The sequence below is a fragment of the Mirounga angustirostris genome, unplaced genomic scaffold, assembly GCF_029215605.1.
Source record: "Mirounga angustirostris isolate CCGP_5_RB_7025 unplaced genomic scaffold, mMirAng1.0.hap1 SCAF_7, whole genome shotgun sequence".
In the NCBI taxonomy this organism is placed as follows: domain Eukaryota; kingdom Metazoa; phylum Chordata; class Mammalia; order Carnivora; family Phocidae; genus Mirounga; species Mirounga angustirostris.
In genome coordinates this window covers 31,918,065-31,941,063 of record NW_026991715.1, presented here as the reverse complement: position 1 = coordinate 31,941,063, position 22,999 = coordinate 31,918,065, and the positions used below count along the sequence as shown (strand labels likewise).

The 22,999-nt window shown below is 40.4% G+C and overlaps 1 protein-coding gene and 1 pseudogene across 1 annotated transcript in view; one reads left to right on the top strand and one right to left on the bottom strand.

Annotated features, from left to right (window-relative positions):
• The first annotated feature begins 14,661 nt into the window (after positions 1-14,661).
• KLHL3 (kelch like family member 3) overlaps positions 14,662-22,999 on the top strand; it is a 161,175-nt gene continuing 152,837 nt past the window's right edge. Inside the window, exons 1-2 of the mRNA XM_064595937.1 lie at positions 14,662-15,324; positions 17,038-17,162. The gene's annotated coding sequence lies outside the window, so the exon portion shown is untranslated. The remainder of the gene's footprint in view (positions 15,325-17,037; positions 17,163-22,999) is intronic.
• Positions 21,290-22,982, bottom strand: LOC123854246 (serine/threonine/tyrosine-interacting protein-like; annotated as a pseudogene).

Here is a 22,999-nt window from a genome sequence, read left to right as displayed (position 1 = left end):
GCTGATCTCTCAGCAGTAGTTGCTTTAGGTAATGTCTCCCTTATTTTTTTTAATGGCTTTATCGAAATATAATTTACATACTGTACGGTTCACCGGTTTAAATCGTACAATACAGTGTTTTTAGTATGTTCACAGGGTTGTGCAGCCATCACTACTGTCTAATGTTAGCACATTTTTGTTCCCCCTAAAAGAAACCATGTACTTATTAGCAGTCACTCCTTATTTCCCCCTCCTTGTCTGTCCCAGCCCTACGCAACCACTAATCTGCTTTCTGTTTCTGTAGATTTGCCTCTTCTGGACATGTCCTATAAATGGAGTCCTATAATATCTGGTCTTTTGTGTCTGACTTCTTTCACTTAGGAAAATGTTTTCAAAATCCATCCATGTTGTACCATGTGCCAGTATTTCATTCCTTTTTATTGCCAAATAATATCTCATTATATGCCACATTTTATTTATCCATTCATCAGTTAACAGACATTTAGGTTGTTTACACTTTTGGGTTCTTATGATAATAATGCCGCTCTGAACATTTTGTGTTTAACTTTACATGGACATGTTTTCATTTCTCTTGAAAAAATCCCTAGGAGTGGGATTGCTGGGTCATATGGTAACTCTATGTTTAGCTTTTTAAAGAAACCCCAGACTGTTTTCCAAAGTGGTGCACCATTTCACACTTCTACCAGCAATGTACGAAGGCTCCAATTTTTCCACATCCTTATTACATTTGATTATCTTTTATATTGTAGCAATTTCCTATAGACTGAATGTTTATATCATCCCTCAAATTCATATATGGAAACCCTAATTCCCAGTGTGATGGCATTTGGAGGTGGGGCCTTTGGAGGTAATTAGGATTTGTATTGGTCATGAGGGTGGAGCCCGCATGATAGGCTTGGTTCTCTTATAAGAGGATGAAGAGATCAGGGCTCTCTCTTTCTCAGCCATGTGATCTCAGAATTCTAGCCTCCAGAACTCTGAGAAATAAATTTCTGTTTTTTTTTTTTTTAAAGATTTTATTTATTTATTTAACAGAGAGATAGCGAGAGCAGGAACACAAGCAGGGGGAGTGGGAGAGGGAGAAGCAGGCTTCCTGCCAAGCAGGGAGCCCGATGTGGGACTCGATCCCAGGACCCTGGGATCATGACCTGAGCCGAAGGCAGACGCTTAACAACTGAGCCACCCAGGCGCCTGGTTTTTTTTTTTTTTTTTTTAAAGATTTTTAAATTATTTATCTGACAGAGACACAGCGAGAGAGGGAACACAAGCAGGGGGAGTGGGAGAGAGAGAAGCAGACCTCCTGCCGAGCAGAGAGCCCGATGTGGGGCTCGATCCCAGGACCCCAGGAACATGACCTGAGCCGAAGGCAGATGCTTAACGACTGAGCCACCCAGGCACCCCACAGCAGCCCTCATTTTTGAAACACTTTCCTGTTTTGGCTTCTAAGACATTATACTTTCCTACTTTCTTTTCTATCTCACTTGCTGCTCTTTCTCAGTCTCTTTTGTGTGTTTACCTCATCTTCCCCTTCATTCTCCTTTTCTTTCATCAGGGTATTAAATGTTGGAAAGCCCCAGGGCTCTTTCTTGAGATATCTTCTCTATACACTCTTACCATGTCATCTTGTCTTATGTCTTTAAATACTATGTGAAAATTGCTTCCAAATTTCTATCTTTAGCTCTGACACTTCACTTATGTCCATACCCCTCTATCCAGTTGTTTACTTAATCACTCTTCCTAGACGTCTAATAGGGATTTGAGACTTAACATGTCCAAAACAAAACTTGTGGTTTTCACCCATGGAGACCTGCCTCCTCTCCCAGTCTTACAAATTTCAGTAAATGGAATTGCTGTCCACCTCATTGCTCAAGTCGGAAGCCCGGGAGCCATTCTTGATTCCTCCTGTTCTCCTATACCCTGTATCAAGTCCCTGAGCAAGTTTTAACCTTGCCACCCTAGTGTATTTGAGTTTATCTACTTTCTCTCATTTCTACGAGCTTAGTTCTAGACATCATTATCTGTTCTCTGGACTACTATGGTAGACCTCTGTTCATTTCCTTGCCTCTATCCTGCAGTCCACGATTCATAGAGCAGCCAGTCATCTTTTAAATTTTAAGATATTACATCATGTTACTTCCTTGTTTAAAATCCTTCAGTGGTTTCTATTGCTCTTAAAATCTACATTTGTTTGCCTGGCCTATGAGGCCGTGCATGATTTGGCCCTTGCCAGATCTCTTCCCCCATTACCTACCACTCTTCTCTGTCAGTATTATCCAACCCTGTGGTCTTCTTTCTTCCTTGGGGCTTTTATACTAGCTCTTTCCTCTGCCTGGAAGGTTCTTCCCCTTGATCGTCACATGGCCGACTACTTGTCATTTATCTTTCAGTACCTGTCATCCCTAATTTTTTGTTTGTGTTTGTTTATTTTCTGCTCTTCCAACACCCCCTCCACCAGCTATAAAATCCTTGAGATTGGGGCTTTGTCTGTCTTGTTCAGGGATGCATTTCTTGAACTTAACATGGTGTCTGGTAGACTTTACTTAAATATTTGTTTAAAAATTTGTTATTTATTGAGTTATAGTTGACATTTGTTTTAGGTGTACAACATAATAATTTGATTTATGTATATATTGTGAAATGATTACCACAATAAGTTTAGTTAACATCCATCACCATACATAGTTACAGTTTTTTTTTCTGTGAGGAGAACTTTTAAGATCTACTCTCTTAGCAACTTTAAAATATACAGTACAGTATTGTTAACTATAGTCACTATGTTATACTTTAAATCCCTAGGACTTAATTTATCCTATAACTAGAAATTTGTACCTTGGAGGGGGGAAAGATGGCAGAGGAGTAGGGGACCCTATTTCAGCTGGTCCCCGGAATTGAGCTGGGTATCTACCAGACCACTCTGAGCACCCACGAAACCAGCCTGAGATGTAAGAAGATCTGGGGGGGCGCCTGGGTGGCTCAGCTGGTTAAGCGACTGCCTTCAGCTCAGGTCATGATCCTGGAGTCCCGGGATCGAGTCCCGCATCGGGCTCCCTGCTCGGCGAGGAGCCTGCTTCTCCCTCTGACCCTCCCCCCTCTCATGTACTCTCTCTCATTCTCGCTCTCTCAAATAAATAAATAAATAAATCTTTAAAAAAAAAAAAAAAAAAAAGAAGATCTGGATCTCTACAAACAGAATATCGCAGGTGGTTGGTTTTGAGGTACAAGCAGAGAGCCGTGATTCTGCGGGCAGATATCGGAGGATAAACGGCAGCGGGAGGGTGCCTGGATGTGGGGATCCTACACCGCCGGTGAGTGACAGCCTCGCGCGCTGCGGACAGGGCACAGACTCGCAGACCAGTAGCGTCGGGAAAGGACTTTAGGGCAGCCCCTGGGGTGGAAAACCAGACCGTTGGGGTCGTGCGCACGCGAACTGCAGCCCTCCCCCCACCCCGATGGAAACCTGGAGCGGCGGAGTCGTGCGCATGCAAACTGCAGCCCCCAGGACGCAAACCCGGAGTGCCGGGGTTGCAGCGGTGAACTGCAGCCCCCAGGGTGGAAACCCGGAGCGACGGAGTCACGTGCATGCAAACTGCAGTCCCCGGGACATGACCCCAAGCGGCAGAGTCGCGCACGCACGAACTGGGAGCGGCTGGTGGTTTTAGAAGCACAGAGGGCAGAGATGTGCCCCAATCTGGAGGCAGGACTGGGGGCGCTGCGGAGGGGCACACAACCCAGGACGCTGCAGTTTATAGCAGCACGGACAGAAACGGAGACGGTGTGGCCTGGAGAGCTCACTGAAGAACAGATTGTGGTCTCTCTGCTCTGAGGCAGAGGGTTGGAAACGGTCTCTTCTGCTCTGACTCGTGGAAGAGACGCGGAAAGCCGCCAGGGAAAGGCGCCGAGAACAAAAGCCCCAAAGACTGATTCCCGCTGAGACCATCCCCCGCCACAGGGGCGCAGGGCAACTCCGCCCAAACAGGGTTGCGTGAGAAACAGCACGGCAGGCCCCTCCCCCAGAAGACAGGCTGGGAAAACAAGAGGCCAGCAACCCTAAGGTCCCAAGAAAACAGGTGCACCTTGCTTGGGTTCTGGTCAATAATTTGGACTCTATACATTCCCTCAAACACCCATCAACAGAATGACTAGGAGGAGGAGCCCCCAAAACAGAAAAGACTCAGAGATTATGACTTATGCTGCAGATTTACAAATGGATGCAGATATAACCAAGATGTCGGAGATGGAATTCAGGCTAGCAATTATGAAGACAATGGCTAGAATGGAGAAATCAATTAATGGAAACATAGAGTCTCTAAGGGCAGAAATAAAAGGGGAATTGGCAGAACTTAAAAATGCTATCAATGAGATCCAATCTAATCTAGATAATCTAACAGCTAGGGTAACTGAGACAGAAGAGAGAATAAGCGACCTGGAAGACAATATAATAGATAAAAAGGGAAAAGAGGAGGCCAGGGAAAAACAACTCAGAATCCATGAAAATAGAATCAGAGAAATAAGTGACACCATGAAGTGTTCCAGTGTCAGAATAATTGGAATCCCGGAGGGATTGGAGAGAGAGAGAGGACTAGAAGATGTATTTGAGCAAATCATAGCTGAGAACTTCCCTAATCTGGGGAATGAAACAAACATTCGAGTCCTTCTCTCTCGAGTCGAGAGAAGACCCCTCCTAAGATCAAGGAAAACAGGCCAACACCCTGGCATGTAATAGTAAAACTTCCAAATCTTAGAACCAAGGAAACCATCGTAAGGGCAGTTAGGGGGAAGAGATTCCTTATGTACAGAGGGAGGAACATCAGAATAACGTCAGACCTATCCACAGAGACCTGGCAAGCCAGAAAGGCCTGGCAAGACATATTCAGGGTACTAAATGAGAAGAACATGCAGCCAAGAATACTTTATCTGGCAAGGCTTTCATTTAGAATGGATGGAGAGATGCAGAGCTTCCACGACCGGCAGAAGCTGAAAGAATATGTGACCACTAAGCCGGCCCTGCAAGAAATATTAACGGGGGTTCTATAAAAGGAGAGAGACCCCAAGAGTGATTTACAACAGAAATTTACGGGGACAATCTATAAAAACAACGTCTTCACAGGCAACATGATGATAATTAATTCATATCTTTCAATAATCACTCTCAACGTGAACGGCCTAAACGCTTCCATAAAATGGCACAGGGTTGTAGATTGGATAAAAAGACAGGACCCATCCATATGCTGTCTACAAGAGACTCATTTTGAACCTAAAGATACATCCAGACTGAAAGTGAAGGGATGGAGATCCATCTTCCATGCCAGCGGACCTCAAAAGAAAGCTGGGGTAGCAATTCTTATATCAGACAAATTAGATTTTAAACTAAAGTCTGTAATAAGAGACACAGAAGGACACTATATCATTCTTAAAGGGTCTATCCAACAGGAAGATCTAACAATTGTAAATATCTATGCCCCCAACATGGGAGCAGCCATCTATATAAGCCAACTGTTAACCAAAATAAAGAGTCATATTGATAACAATACGTTAATTGTAGGAGACCTCAATACTCCACTCTCAGCAATGGACAGATCATCTAAGGAGAAAATCAACAAGGAAACAAGAGCTTTGAATGATACATTGGACCAGATGGACCTCATAGATATTTACAGAACATTCCACCCTAAAACAACAGAATACTCATTCTTCTTGAGCGCACATGGAACTTTCTCCAGAATAGACCATATACTGGGTCACAAATCAGGTCTCAACCGATACCAAAAGATTGAGATTATTCCCTGCGTATTCTCAGACCACAATGCTCTAAAACTGGAACTCAATCATAAGAAAAAATTTGGCAGAAATTCAAATACTTGGAAGCTAAAGACCACTCTGCTCAAGAATGTTTGGGTCAACCAAGAAATCAAAGAAGAACTTAAGCAATTCATGGAAATCAATGAGAACAAAAACACATCGGTCCAAAACCTATGGGATACTGCAAAGGCAGTCCTAAGGGGGAAATACATAGCCATCTAAGCCTCACTCAAAAAAATAGAAAAATCCCGAATTCACCAACTAACTCTACACCTTAAAGAACTAGAGAAAAAGCAACAAATGACACCTAAGCCACACATTAGAAGAGAAATAATTAAAATTAGAGCAGAAATCAATGAATTAGAAACCAGAAACACAGTAGATCAGCTCAATGAAACTAGAAGTTGGTTCTTTGAAAGAATTAATAGGATTGATAAACCACTGGCCAGACTTATCCAAAAGAAAAGAGAAAGGACCCAAATTAATAAAATTATGAATGAAAGGGGAGAGATCACGACTAACACCAAGGAAATAGAAACAATTATTAGAAATTATTATCAACAACTATATGCCAATAAACTGAGCAATCTGGATGAAATGGAGGCCTTCCTGGAAACCTATAAGCTGCCAAGACTGAAACAGGAAGAAATTGACAACCTGAATAGGCCAATAACCAGTAACGAGATTGAAGCAGTGATCAAAAACCTCCCAAAAAACAGGAGTCCAGGGCCTGATGAATTCCCTGGGGAATTCTACCAAACATTCAAAGAAGAAATAATACCTATTCTACTGAAGCTGTTCCAAAAAACAGAAACAGAAGGAAAACTTCCAAACTCATTCTATGAGGCCAGCATTACCTTAATCCCCAAACCAGGCAAAGACCCCATCAAAAAGGAGAATTTCAGACCGATATCCCTGATGAATATGGATTCCAAAATCCTCAACAAAATCCTAGCTAATAGGATCCAACAATACATTAAAAGGATCATCCACCACGACCAAGTGGAATTTATCCCCGGGATGCAGGGTGGTTCAACATTTGCAAATCAATCAATGTGATAGAACACATTAATAAGAGGAGAGAGAAGAACCATATGGTCCTCTCAATTGATGCAGAAAAACCATTTGACAAAATACAATATCCTTTCCTGATTAAAACTCTCCAGAGTATAGGGATAGAGGGAGCATTCCTCAAGCTCATAAAATCCATCTATGAAAAACCCCACAGTGAATATCATCCTCAATGGGGAAAAGCTAAGAGCCTTTCCCTTAAGATCAGGAACATGTCAAGGGTGCCCACTCTCACCACTGTTGTTCAACATAGTACTAGAAGTCCTAGCAACAGCAATCAGACAGCAAAAAGAAATAAAAGGTATTCAAATTGGCAAAGAAGAAGTCAAACTCTCTCTTTTCGCAGACGACATGATACTTTATGTGGAAAACCCAAAAGACTCCACCCGCAAATTACTAGAACTCATCCAGCAATTCAGTAATGTGGCAGGATACAAAATCAATGTACAGAAATCAGTTGCTTTCTTATACACTAACAATGCAACTGTAGAAAGAGAAATTAGAGAAACGATTCTATTTACAATAGCACCAAAAACCATAAGATACCTCGGAAGAAACCTAACCAAAGAGGTAAAGGATCTATACTCTAGGAACTACAAAACACTCATGAAAGAAATTGAAGAAGACACAAAAAGATGGAAAAATATTCCATGCTCATGGATCAGAAGAATAAACATTGTTAAAATGTCTGTGCTACCCAGAGCAATCTATACCTTCAATGCCATCCCGATCAAAATTCCAATGACATTTTTCAAAGTGCTGGAACAAACAATCCTAACATTTGTATGGAATCAGAAAAGACCCCGAATCCCCAAGGAAATGTTGAAAAAGAAAAACAAAGCTGGGGGCATCACGTTGCCCGATTTCAAGCTATATTACAAAGCTGTAATCACCAAGACAGCATGGTACTGGCACAAAAACAGACATACAGACCAATGGAACAGAATAGAGAACCCAGATATGGACCCTCAACTCTATGGTCAAATAATCTTTGACAAAGCAGGAAAAAACATGCAATGGAAAAAAGACAAGTCTCTTCAATAAATGGTGCTGGGAAAATTGGACAGCCACATGCAGAAGAATGAAACTCGACCATTCTCTAACACCATTCACAAAGATAAACTCAAAGTGGATGAAAGACCTCAATGTGAGACAGGAATCCATCAAAATCCTAGAAGAGAACATAGGCAGTAACCTCTTTGACATTGCCCACAGCAACTTCTTTCAAGATACATCTCCAAAAGCTAGTGAAACAAAAGCAAAAATGAACTTTTGGGACTTCATCAAGATAAAAAGCTTCTGCACAGCAAAGGAAACAGTCAACAAAACAAAGAGGCAACCCACAGAATGGGAGAAGATATTTGCAAATGACACTACAGATAAAGGGCTGGTATCCAAGATCTATAAAGAACTTCTCAAACTTAGCACCCAAAAAACAAATAATCAAGTCAAAAAGTGGGCAGAAGTTATGAAAAGACACTTCTCTGAAGAAAACATACAAATGGATAACAGACACATGAAAAAATGTTCATCATCATTAGCCATCAGGGAAATCCAAATCAAAACCACACTGAGATACCACCTTACACCACTTAGAATGGCAAAAATGGGCAGGGAAAGAAACAACAAATGTTGGAGAGTTTGTGGAGAAAGGGGAACCCTCTTACACTGTTGGTGGGAATGCAAGTTGGTACAGCCACTTTGGAAAACAGTGTGGAGGTGCCTCAAAAATTTAAAAATAGAGCTACCCTATGACCCAGCAATTGCACTACTGGGTATTTACCCCAAAGACACAGATATAGTGAAAAGAAGGGCCATATGCACCCCAATGTTCATAGCAGCAATGTCCGCAATAGCCAAACTGTGGAAAGAGCCGAGATGCCCTTCAACAGATGAATGGGTAAAGAAGATGTGGTCCATATATACAATGGAATATTACTCAGCCATCAGAAAAGATGAACACCCAACTTTTACATCAACATGGATGGGACTGGAGGAGATTATGCTAAGTGAAATAAGTCAAGCAGAGAAAGTCAATTATCATATGGTTTCACTTATTTGTGGAACATAAGGAATAACATGGAGGACATTAGGAGAAGGAAGGGAAAAATGGGGGGGGGTGGAATTGGAGGGAGAGATGAACCATGAGAGACTATGGACCTGAGAAACAGGGTTTTAGAGGGGAGGGGGGAGGGGGGATTGGTTAGCCCGGTGATGGGTATTAAGGAGGGCATGTACTGCATGGAGCACTGGGTGTTATACGAAAACAATGGATCGTGGATCACTACATCAAAAACTAATGATGTATTGTATGGTGACTAACATAACATAATAAAATTAAAAAAAAAAAAAGAAATTTGTACCTTTTGGTCATCTTCGTCTATTTCACCCCTCCCCCTCCCACATCCTGTGTCTAGCAGCCAGCCACCAGTCTCTTCTCTATATCTGAGGTGCCTTTTCCTAAGATTCCTAAAATTCCACATACAAGATAATACAGTGTTCTTTGTGTGTGTGTGTGGTGGTGGGGGCGCTTAATTCACTTAGCTTATTGCCTCAAGGTCCATTCATGTTATCTCAACATAATATCCTTCTTTTTTATGCCTGAAAAATATTCCACTGTGCATATATACACCACATTTTAAATTGGGGCACCTGGGTGGCTCAGTTGGTTAAGCATCTGCCTTTGGCTCAAATCATGATCCCAGGGTCCTGGGATTGAGCCCCACCTCAGGCTGTCTGCTCAGCGGGGAGTCTGCTTCTCCCTCTCCCTCTGCTTGCCGCTCCCCCTGCTTGTGCTCTCTTTCTCCCTGTCAAATAAATAAATAAAATCTTAAAAAAAAATCCATTCATCCATCAGTGGATGTTTAAGTTGTTTCCATGTCTTGGGTATTATAAATAATGCTGTAAGGAACATTGGGGTGCAGATAGCTTTTGGAGAGTTCAGATAAATACCCAGAAGTGGAATTGCTAGATTGTATGGTAGTTCTATTTAAAATTTTTAAAGGTACCTCCGCATTGTTTTCTATACCGGCTGCACCAATTTACATTCTCAACAACAGGGCACAAGAATTCCTTTTTCTGCACATCTTTAACACTTGTTATTTCTTGTCTTTTTGATATTAGCCATTCTAACAGGAATGAGATGATAGCTCCCTGTGGCTTTGATTTGCATTTTTCTGATCATTAGTAATGTTGAACATCTTTTCATATGCTGTTCATGTGCTCAACAAACACCTGTTGGCTATTTGTATGTCATCTTTGGAAAATGTTTATTTAGATTCTTTTCCCATTTTTTAAAAGATTTCATTTATTTATTTGACAGAGAGAGACACAGCGAGAGAGGGAATACAAGCAGGGGGAGTGGGAGAGGGAGAAGCAGGCTTCCTGCGGAGCAGGGAGCCCGATGCGGGGCTCGATCCCAGGACCCTGGGATCATGACCTGAGCCGAAGGCAGATGCTTAACAACTGAGCCACCCAGGAGCCCCTAAAAAATTTTTTTTTTAAACATTTTATTTATTTGACAGAGACACAGCGAGAGAGGGAACACCAGCAGGGGGGGTGGGAGAGGGAGAAGTAGGCTTCCCGCTGAGCAGGGTGCCTGCCATGGGGCTTGATCCCAGGACCCTGGGATCCTGACCTGAGCCGAAGGCAGACATTTAATGACTGAGCCACCCAAGTGCCCCTAAAATTTTTGATATGAATTTTTGATTTAATTGCATTTGAAATCCTTTTGCATTAGTACAAGAAATCTTTCCTAGCACTGACCTCTTCTTTCAGTAATTTCCTGCTTGCTGGATTTCTTTCTTTCTTGGGACCTTTGCACTAGCTCTTCCCTCTGCCTGGGATGCTTTTGTTTGCCGATAAAAGAAAAGAGTCTTTAGCTATAATTTCAATTGAGGTTCATTTTTGGAATGTTTATAAAAAATTTTAAAATTTTCATCCACCTATCCATGAATAAAGTTTCTTGTGGATGGTGAATGTCAAAAATTGAAGAGATTATCATTAAAATTTCTCTAGCAGAAATTGCATGTAGCCTGTTTCCATCCCTCCTTCCTTTCTTCCTTTTTAAATAATTCAATAAAAAAAATTAGGGCTGAGCAAAGTAGGCATTTGCATCAAAGTTGGTGGGGGAGCGGCTATCTGTCATATCAGAGCCTGATGGAGAGAGGAGGGAGTCTATGAGGGGGAGGATGGTAGCAGCCTGTATGGTTGTTATGAGCTCGAGAGAGGTGAGGAGGTTTTCTGCACAGGATGATGATGACAGCAGGGATCTGGCACAAGAATCTGGACCTTGAGGGAGAAAAAGAAGGCAGTTAGGTTGGGAGGCGGAGTTGGTAGCTCATTGGTAAATGTTGGCTACTACCTAAGTGGGGTGAGAAGGGTGCTTGCCGGCCTGGCACCATGTGTCAGAGCTTGATTGGGGTGGGGAGGGAATCTGTGCAGAAAGGTGGTGGTCACCTGGCATGGGGTATTGAAGCCCGGTAGGATGAGGAGGGCATCTACATGAGAGGGGCATGTGACAGCAATGATAGGCCAGCAATGTGTCAGAGTCTGAACAGGATAAGGAGGACTTCTTTGTGAGAGGGTGGTAGCAGGGCAGAAAGTTGATTACTCACAGGCAGGATTGAATCAATAAGTAAATATATTGAGGATAATGGCAGCCAAGTTTTTCACTGTTAGAGGAGAGAATTCTAAATATGGAATAGGAAAAAAAACTGTAGTAACTGTGATATTGGATTGGAATTGGAAGTAGTGACGTGAACTCAGGGTTTGATAGCTAAATGAAGAAATGTTGATGTAAATGCATGGATAATATACATATAATATATGTGTATAAATAATATATTATGTGTATGTATACATACATATATTCCCCATCTCTGAGAACAGCAGTACCCCTAAAATAGGACACATCTAGTGCCCTTTTTAGATTTCAAAGTATAATTCTCCACTAAAAGGAACCAAGACTTCTTGGAGATGTAGCTCATTTCAGGACAGGGCAGAGAAAGTCCAAGATGAGCCAGAAATATCTTGTTAGGCAAGAAAGTAAAAAGTAGTTAAGGAGTTATGGGAACATATTAAAAGAATGCAGACGTCAGTTTGAATGAGTTTCCGGTGGATACTTTTGAGCATCAAAATAAATAATGATAATATCAGATTATCCCATTGAATAGATGGGATATAATAATACCCATTGAATAATGTAGGAACCCATGAGTCCATACTGATATAAACAATTGAATATGGGGCACATGGGTGGCTCAGTTGGTTTAGCGTCTGCCTTTGGCTAAGGTCATAATCCCAGGCTTCTGGGATCAAGCCCCATATGTTGGGCTCCCTGCTCAGCAGAGAGTCTGCTTCTCCCTCTCCCACTGCCCCTCCCCCCTGCTGTGTGTGTGCAAGCATGCCCACGCGTGCTCTCTCTCTCGATAACATCATAGTAATAATTAATTCAGCCAAGAAGCATCAGTGAATATTAAAAAGTAGTGGAAGGGAATATTTTGTAGTCTCAAAATACCTCCCTATAAAATAATTAGTAGTTACAAAGGGGTAAAAAGGAACTTTATGGTGGATAAATCTGACAGATATCACCTTAACTGAGTGATCAAAGTTAATATTACCTGTAATGAGACAAATAGAAATCATGTGCTGCCTGATAGGTGCACATGTCACCTCAGTGACATTCCTGCCTGAAATAAATAATCTAATGATGAGGGAATATCTGACAAGTCCAAACTGAGGGACATGATACAAATAACTGGCCTTATGATCTCTAGAAAAGTCAAGTGCATCAAAGTCAAGGAAAGATTGGTAAACTGTTATAGACTGAAAGAGACTTTAGCAGACATGAAAACTAAACGCAACGTGTGTTCCTGGCCTTGAACCTTTCACATCATTGGGACGGTTGTTAAAACTTGAACTGGGCTTGTGGGTTAGTTGATAGTAATGGATCACCGTTAGTCCTGACTGTGATGGTTGTCTTGTGGTTATGTAGGAGAATGTTCTTATTTATAGCAATTATACACTGAAGTGTTAGCAGGGGCACTGGGGCATCCATCATGTTGGCAATTAACTCTCAACTGTTCCAGGAAAAAAGTTATTTATACTATACTATTATTGTTGCAACTATTAAGTAAATTTGGAATTATTTTAAAATAAAAAGAACAGTTATGTATAAATGAGCAAGCTAAAGTTTCTCATGAAAATGTTTTGATATCTTATTATATATCTTCTCTACTGAAATTTTTTCAACAAGGCCTATATAGATTAACCAAATCATTTCCAGTTTATCACTGCATGTTGTACAACTACTATCCTTTTCTGTGTGTGTACTATAATATGAAAAACTGGTGTCACGTTATTTTAGGCAGAGGGAGTCACATGTGCAAAAGCCTGGAGCTCAGAGAGTATGTCTTTTAGGAGAATTGCAAGCAGTTCAGCGTGTCTGGAAAGTGTGGAATTGGTGGTGGGCTAGCTGTTGAGAGAAAAGACATGTAAACTCTTAACTATAGGAAACAAACTGAGGGTTGCTGGAGGGGAGGTGGGTGGGGGGAATGGGGTGATTGGGTGATGGGCATTAAGGAGGGCACATGATGTGATGAGCACTGGGTGTTATATGCAACTGATGAATTACTGAACTCTACATCTGAAAGTAAAGATGATTGAATTTAAATTTAAATTAAATTGATTTAATTTAAATTGAATTTAAATTAAAAAAAAAAGAAAAGACATGTAGCAACCTTAGCTAGATGGTAGTCTCATTCACTGACTTAGGGGACATATGATAATTCACTTCTAGGTCCCTAAAACTGATAAGAGCACAATATTAGCAAGGATGCCCCCCAAATGTCTAGAAACTGCCTGAAACCATTTGTCTAGAAACTGTCCCAGGATGCTTCTTGACCTCAGAGTTTAGTCACAAATTGCTTTAAACTTGTGCCTGGAGGAGGCACACCTCAGAAGCGTGAAGAGGGATGGAGAAAGTGGCCTCTTCTGTATCTGCTTTCAAATAATTTAGCAAAAAGACACATGTGGTAGGATAATTTACTGAGATATTAATTTGCCTTTTGTTCTGTTTTCCTGCCCTATTCCAAGAATGCTTTTCTGTTTTCTTTCTTTGAGTTTTTGCTCAGTAGGATCAAAGCAGTACAATTGCATTCTGTTTTTCAAAGGTAAATTCTTGGAAGGGCTCATGCTAGGTGGTCTCAAGAAGGAAGAGAGGCAAGAACCCAGGAGGGAGAGTCTACCATGGGAACCTCAAAGAGAGATTATTTGGGGAGGAGAGCTCCATGGAGTAGTGGGGACCAGGATCCAGTTCCTCTGTGCTGCTCCATTGTAACCTCCTGGGGATGTGGCCTGTCTTTAGTGTGGAATGGCTTTGTGGTACAGTGGGTACCTGAACCTTTGTGTTGGGGCTCCTAGCCTTGGTAAGGAGCCCCAGCTGCAGCTGGGAGGTAAGTTTGAGGAAGCAGCAGAACCACCTTCCTGCAAGTGACCCTGTCGTCTTAGACAAAGAACCTGTCAGCAGTGACCAAAGATCAGAGAGTTGTCCGTGAGTATTCTGGACTGTGTAAAACCTGTAATTTTTGTTTTGGGGACAAGGACGTGGCCCCACTATTGACTGAGGTTAAATTTCCATCAGCTTAAGGAGTGCTGGCTTAGGATGAGATTTAATTTGTTCACAAAGAACATGGCTTTTTTTTTTTTTTAAGATTTTATTTATTTATTTGAGAGAGAGAGAATGAGAGAGAAAGGGAGCACATGAGAGGGGGGAGGGTCAGAGGGAGAAGCAGACTCCCTGCTGAGCAGGGAGCCTGATGTGGGATCCTGAGACTCCAGGATCATGACCTGAGCTGAAGGCAGTCGCTTAACCAACTGAGCCAGCCAGGCGCCTAAGAACATGGCTTTTCTTACACCTACGAGTATGGAGTAAATTTCATACTTACCATACATATTTATAGCTCCCAAGATGTAGGAGAAATTACTTGCACATGAAAAGACAGGTTTTTTTTTGCCAGAAAAATTCAGCATAAGTCTTTAATTGTATCCTTTCTGTAAGAGAAGTGGGATATTCTGGTTTGATACATGCCTCCAGAAATTAATGCCAGATGAACTCAGGATGCCTCAACAATTTTGGTTTTCTTTTACTCTTTCTAACCCAAAAGAGTGTAGTGGAAAGGAAGAAACAGGTCATTCTGACATTTGGTAGATGAAGGTGCCTTTCTCCTCTCTCCCCTTCCCCAGGGCTCCCTGAGCTGACTTAGGGCTGGGAGCAGGACTGGGGTGAATACCAGTTTAATTCCAGTTTTCTTGCAGCCTTATCTTCTAGATGCAAAATCTCATTCAAGTACCCAAACCTCATATTTCTTTTAATCTTATTTTGAGTCAGGAGAAATTGAGCCTCGAGACTTCCTTTGTGACAGGCGGTCAGTAGACTTCAGACAAATAATAACGGCAAGTATAGAATGATAACCCAACTCCTGCTTTAGCAGTGTTTTTATTTTCTTTTTCCTTTTTTTTTTTTTAAGGTTTTTTTTATTTATTTATCTGAGAGAATGGGAGACAGAGAGCATGAGAGGGGGAGGGTCAGAGGGAGAAGCAGGCTCCCTGCCAAGCAGGGAGCCCAATGTGGGACTCGATCCCGGGACTCCAGGATCATGACCTGAGCCGAAGGCAGATGCTTAACCAACTGAGCCACCCAGGTGCCCCAGCAGTGTTTTTATTTTCTAAATAAGGAAGCCTACCCAGAAACTGTACCAGCAAGAGTGTTGTGGGCTTAGCCATGTGTGACAAAGTTGTTGACTGCAGGTGAGGAGTTAGAACTCTGCCACCAGCTGTTTGTGTGGCCCTGGACATATCATTTCGACCCTCTGGGCCACATGTGTCACACGAAAGTTTTGGAACTGGGTGACCATTAATGGGTGTGTCCATGCTCTATCTCACTAAGATTCTAGATGTAGAATAAGAAGATTCTTTGAAAATTGAAATTCAGGGTAATAAAGAGCCCTGTCAACAGTAAATGCTTAGATATAATGGGATTTAACTATTTCTAGTAGAATTTTTGAATGTGCCAATAAGATCAGTGCAGTGTTTTTACAAAACCATGCTCAAACTTGTGATGAAACTTAGATGTATTGCTGTCTATTTTGGTTGGATGCTGTCGATAAGCATGTTAGACCCAGGTTAAAAATAAATCCCCCAGGGGCGCCTGGGTGGCTCAGATGGTTAAGCGTCTGCCTTCGGCTCAGGTCATGATCCCAGGGTCCTGGGATCGAGTCCCACATCGGGCTCCTGGCTCAGCGGGGAGCCTGCTTCTCCCTCTGACCCTCTCCCCTCTCATGCTGTTTCTCTCTCGCTTGCTCTCTAAAAAATAAATAAAATCTTTAAAAATAAATAAATAAATAAATAAATAAATAAATAAATAAATAAATAAATAAATCCCCCAAAGCCAATGGAAATTAGATGGGAATTAGCAAATTACTAGAATTTGAACAGAATTATGTGCAGTTTTGATCCTTGAAAGAAACTCCTTAAAGGATACTGATGAATGAAAAGTGCTTTATATATTTACTTCAGAAGCTGGAAAATAGACCAAATTTAGAATCCTGGGCAGCAAAGTAGAGTAAATTTCATGTAAATTAGGCCAGGCACATGGCCAATCCCAAACAAACAAATCACTGCTGTATATGCTGAGAGAGCTCAGCCAGTGAGTCTCATACGAAATAAGTTCCTCAAGGAGCACACAATTCTTGATTTCATAGCTGCTAATCATCATTACACTGTTGCTCATATAAATCTTGCCTATTTTTCTTTTTCCCACTGTTCTTCTCCTGGTTTTAGTTGAAAAAATATTTTCTCTAATATTAATCTGCTGAAATTATGATAATAAATATCATTTAACTAAATATGTTGTTCAGATCCTGAGTGATCCAGAAGGACTTTACATATAATCTGAATTCACTGAGCAATTGCAATTAAATACTTCTCTTGCAGTTTACTGAGTAGACTAACCTCTTCTCTGCTCTGTTCAGTATGTATTTAGAAATGAGGTGGGACCAGATTCCTGAGAACTCAAAATGTATATGGTATATGAATGTTACTTCATTCACAGGTCTGAGTATAGAACACTTTATCAATTAAATCTCACTCTGTATTGTCACTCTTTAGGTTGATGGAAATTTGATCTCAGTGCACAAGTTTTCTGTATAAGTGAGGAAAAGAAGCTTTATAAGTTGTCCACATTCCCAACTATACTACAGGCTGAAACCAGAAGCCGAAGATGGACTTAACAGGTAAAATTAAAAACTTACTTTTCACATTGATCTGACACATGCCTCCTGGAGAGTAAAATATTCAGTATAAAATTTGCTGAAGGAAATAAATATTGAAAAAAAATTGAAGTTCTTACTGGACTAAGTAAAAACAGTATATTAAAAATGTAAGTTTTGGGGATAATATAAATATAACTCAAAAAATTCAAAACCAAAAGTTACATAATTTATGTGATTTTAAGGAATGTAATTCTCTGACCCCTGTATGGAATTCATTAGTAAATCACTAAATCTGATGTAATTTTACCTAGAGAAATTCAAGCAAGATATGTATAGGGAGCTTTGTTGATACAAATGAGTGAGGTCTTATACACATGGGTACTTCTAGGTGGCTGTATAACACACTGCCATTCACTGGGTGACTTAAATAACAAAGTTTTATTTTCTCGTAACTCTGGAGGCTGGAAATCAGAGATCAAGGTGCCATAGGGGTTGGTTTCTGGTGAGACCTCTCTGGCTTTCAGACAGCACTTTCATCCTCTGTTCAAACATAATCCCTTTGCTGTGTACACCTGGAGAGAGAGAGGTCTCTGGTGTCTCTTTCTCTTCTTCTTCTTCTTTTTTTTTTTTTGAGAGAGAGAGAAAGGGAGAGCATGAGTGGGGTTTGGGAGGGTTGGTGGGGGAGGGGCAGAGGGAGGGAGAGAATCCCAAGCAGGCTCCACACCCAGCATGGAGCCAACAAGAAGTTTGATCTCACCACCCTGATATCATACCTGAGCCAAAATCAAGAGTCCGATGCTTAACCGACTGAGTCACCCGGGTGTCCCTTTTTCTCTTCTTAAGAGGACACCATTCATACTCTAGATTAGGGCCCAACTCTTATGACTTCATTTAACTTCAGTTACCTCCCTGAAGACGCTCTTTCTAAATCTAGTCACATTGTGGGGTTAGGGATTCAACATATGAATTTGGGGAGGTGCCCAATCCCTAACAAGGGTTTATATCCTTTAAATTTTTTTTTAGCTGTCATTTAATGGATTTTTAGGAAGAAACTATAGAAAATGTGTTTAGTTTGCCACGTTGTAGTTTGCATATTCATGAAACCCTTCTAACTAGTTCCTGAATCACAGGATAAAGAATAAAAGTTCTGAGGCTTTCCTCATCATTCAGGGCAGGGGGGCCTCATCTCATCCCTCTTCCTTCTTTCAGTGAGGGGCTTGAACTCACCACCCTGAGAATAAGACCTGAGCTGAAACCATGAGCTGAATGCTTAACTGACTGAGCCGCCCAGGCACCCTGTCATCCCTCTTCCTTCTGACTCTACCTTTTGGTCTTCCATTTTTTGGTTTTCCTTTGTGGTTCTTCACACTGAAAGATTCAAATTTCAAGTAAACACTGTTCTCTGCTCAAATTGTCATTTGCAACTATGACAATCTGTGCCCAGGTAAAGTTAACTAGACACATTAATGATGTGAAAATGGTAATATCGTCCCTGAATTTTTAAAGAATTTTTAATTTTTGAGAAATATAAGCAAAGGGATTCAGAAGGATATTAATGTGTTTCTTCTCTTCCTCCTTATTCTTATACCTTATTTTTCCTGTTTCTAGTCCATCGCATTTGTATTACCTGACATGGTGGGCACAAACTTTTTGTGTGACGGAAGGCTGCGTAGTAAATAGTTGGCAGACCATGGGCAGTGTAATATCCTAAAGCCTCAGTTTTTTCAGCTGTAAGATGGGTATAATAATAAAATACACCTCTGAAGATCCATGTGAGGACTCATTAAGATAATATATAACAGTTAGCATCAGGCATTGAATAACATTGGTGGTCCGGTGGATATTTGTATCTCGACGAAAATAGAGATCATGGAATCCTCTTGTATGAGTTACGATTAGCTTAAATAAGAGAGGCTTAAAAAGGTAGATATTGATTTCTCTCTGGCCTAAAAAGCCTAATGATAGGCAGTTGATGGCTGATACAGCAGCAGTAGCAACAACAGCTGTAAACAGAAAATCTCTCTGACCTGTCTCCTCTTCAAAATTCACTAGTTTGGTGAATGAAATCGTGATCTACCTTATCATAAAATAAGAAACTTAACCCACTAAGATCAGTTGATCACCACAGTAGGTCAATTCCAACTCTTAATTATCTCTCCAATAATTCATCCTTCCCACCCAACCCTACTGCCTCTGCTTTACTTCTGGCCTTGGAGATGCTAACCAGTATTCTGTACCACACTGGCGTTCTAAATGGGCTCTTTCTCAAGTCATACCCTACTCTAATCTCTCTTCTACACATTATCTATGGGATAGTCTTTCTAAATGTAAATCTCTGTTATCCTTCTCTTTAAAACTCATCAGTGGCACCATGTTATTTATAGAACTGAAAGCCGGAAATTTTTCAAAAGACATCCATAATCCTTCTGATCCAGCCCCTGCTTACCATCCTAGCCTCATTTTCTTTTATTCCCATCTGAGGTAGGCAGAGTAATGGTTACCTCAAAGATGACCACATCTTAATCCCTGGGACCTATGTATATGTTATGTTTATGACAAGGAGGAATTAAGGTTGCAGATGGCATTAAGGTTGCTAATCAGTTGACTTTAAAGTAAAAGGATTTTCCTGGATTATCTGGGAGATAGAAGAGGCAGTGTCATAATAATCTAATGTGAAACTCAACTGGCTATTGATGGCTTTGAAGGTGGAAGGGTGCCAAAAGCTAAGAAATATAGGTTGCCTAAAGAAGCTGGAAAAGGCAAGTAATCAGATTCTCCCCTAAGACTTTAAAAAAGGAACACAGCCCTGCCAACACCTTGATTTTGGCCTCCTGAGAGTGTATTTGATTTGTGACCTATAGACTATAAGATAATGAATTTGTGTTTTTAAGCCACTAAATTTGTGGTAAGTTGTTAACAAAAGCAATAGGAAGCTAATACACCGTCACACCCTTGATAATTTACTTCAAACACAGTAGGTATATATACAATTTCCTGTACTTGGAATGCCATTACCTTTTTGTAGGCCTTACACCTACTTCTGAAGTTAATTTCTATCAGAAGAATTTACTGATTGGATTTCTGCTCATTTCTGTCCTAACACATTATATTTGTAATCTCTTTTGTACTACTACTTCTTCCAAGACTGTTGAGCTTCTGGAGGCCAGGGACCTATCCACAGTACCTAGCCCACGAATGAATTAAATATGATGAATAAATGAAAATGGAGTGGTCTAAATACTTTTATTTTATTTTTTAATTGATGCAAGGCACTATTTTGGGCTTCATTTAGAAAAAAAATAGTGCTACATTGGTTATTCTACTTAGAACTGTTTTGGACAAAGAAAAAATGGGCTAAACAACTCTAAAAAGAACAAAGACAACATTTGGCTCTTAAAGAAAAAAGGAAAGTGACTCAAAAGTCTAAAACTCCTTGTTTTTTAGTATCTGGTATTACCAAGCAAAATATCTTCCTTTGTTCATTAAACTTTTTTTTCTATAGCATAAACAAATTAGGAAGATAATAGGAATGGAAGCAATACTTCGATCATGTTAAAGTAAGAAGAGTTAGCTAATGTCATGATTCAAAGATTATTAATAAGGTATTAAGTTTAAAAAAATAAAAGGGTAATGAAGCTACTGAAGTACACTAAAACAGAAATGTGGCAGATTCCTGTATTTGTTAATGTTTCCAGAAGAGGTTTCATCATAAAAATGCACTGTAAAATTATTTTTAAAATGTGATATATAGAACACAAAATGAATTTTTAGCACACTTTAGGAAATTCTTGTTATAAATTACCCAGATTTTATAAACAAATCCCCCCAACTTGCATTTTGTTTAAAGTAATAACTTTATATCATGCAAATAAATTTCAAGTATGAAAAGTGCATTATTGCAATAATACCTCTTTGCAAGTCCAAAATTCTTGGTTTATAATAAAACTTATGTAAAGAGTAAAAAAAAAGAAAAGAAAATGAAGAAAGGAGTAAAACCATCAGTACCATCTATTGCAGAAGTCCAACATCTTAAAATGTTGCTCAACAAGTTGCAGAGAAACATGCCTGGAAGCAACATATAATTAAAAAAAACAAAACGACTTGTGTTTTTACCATTTTACATTATTACTGTCTCTAGTATTTTCTCCTTCCCAAATAGAAATTCACATCCTCTCTAATGTTGCTCAAGTCAGCCATTCTGTGCAGTCGCCACTTGCATGTTTCCAAAATCATCTTCTTCTTCATGTGTTCTCTTCAAGCTGCCTGTGGGTCCAGAATGAACAGATAATGACCTTTCTATCCGGAGTGGTGACATCATCTGTATTGTTAATTTTGCTAGGTAGATGGCTTCATATTCCTGAAGTTGATGGACAAATCCAGCATTAGGATTAATACAAAACCCTTCTTGAACATAAGCATCTCTGTACTTCATTCCAAATGTTTCCATAATGAATGCAATAACAAAGGCAGCTCTGCTGGAGATCCCAGTATTTCCACGGACAAGAACTTTTCTTCCAGTTTGGAAGCTTCCATCAATAAATTCTTTAGTCATGGGAAAATAATGTATTATATTTTCAACTGGATTATTTGCAATATCCAAGACTAAATATCTAAATAATTGTTGAAAGTTGGTTTAACAAAGTTTGCTTCAATATTTTGTCTTATGCATATTATATGGATTATTCCATATTTCTGTAGTATAGGTAGCTTGATTTTCATAGCAGAAGAATATGGACCTAAAAACAATCCAGGTAAAATTTCCTGCATCTCTTGTCTCATAGGGTAGGTCCATTCTCAAAGTAAGTCCTCGATGCCAAGCCTGGGGGAGAAAAGCTAATGCTTTTATTTTAGAAGGCTCATATTCTGGTGTGAGTCTGTGCATGTGTTTGTACTTGGGTATGTATATTTTGGGGCAGAGGTATTCTGAGAAATGTCAAATTGTTAAGTCTTCTGTCCTAGTTCATTCAGACTGCTATAAGAAAAATACAGAGGGGCGCCTGGGTGGCTCAGTTGGTTAAGCGACTGCCTTCGGCTCAGGTCATGATCCTGGAGTCCAGGGATCGAGTCCCTCATTGGGCTCCCTGCTCAGCGGGGAGTCTGCTTCTCCTTCTGGCCCTCCCCCCTCTCATGTGCTCTCTCACTCTCTCTCATTCTCTCTCTCAAATAAATAAATAAAATCTTAAAAAAAAAAAAAAAAGAAAAATACAGAGACCGGCTAGCTTATAAACAACAGAAATTTCTCAGGGCGTCTGAGTGGCTCAACCGGTTAAGCGTCCGACTCTTGATACTGGCTCAGGTCATGATCTCAGGGTTGTGAGATTGAGCCCTGCATGGGCTCCACGCTGGGTATGGAGTCTGCTTATGATTCTCTCTCAATCTCCCTCTTTCTCTCTCATAAAAAAAAAAAGAAAGAAGGAAAGAAATTTCTTTCTCACAGTTCTAGAGGCTGATAAGTCTAAAATCAAGGTCCCTTGCAGATTTGGTGTCAGATAAGTACCTGGTTCTTGGTTTGGCCATCTTCTCCTTGTGTCCTCATGATGAAAGGAAGACAAGAAAGCATTTTGGGGTCTCTTTTTATAAGGGCGCTAATCCCATTCATGAGACATCTACTGATTTTCATGACCTAATTACCTTCCAAAGTACCACCCCCTCAAAATACCAGAAGATTGGGGATTAGGCTTCAACGTATAAATTTTGGGGGACACAAAACATTAAGTTCGTACCATTCTCTGCTTCTGATAATCTACCCCAATCGCCCATGCATCTGGCTGTAAATTCAATATCTGTTATTCCTAGAGTTTTACATGTAAGAATTCCAGGTTTATTTGGGGTCAGGAACATGTATCTGGTTCCAAAAC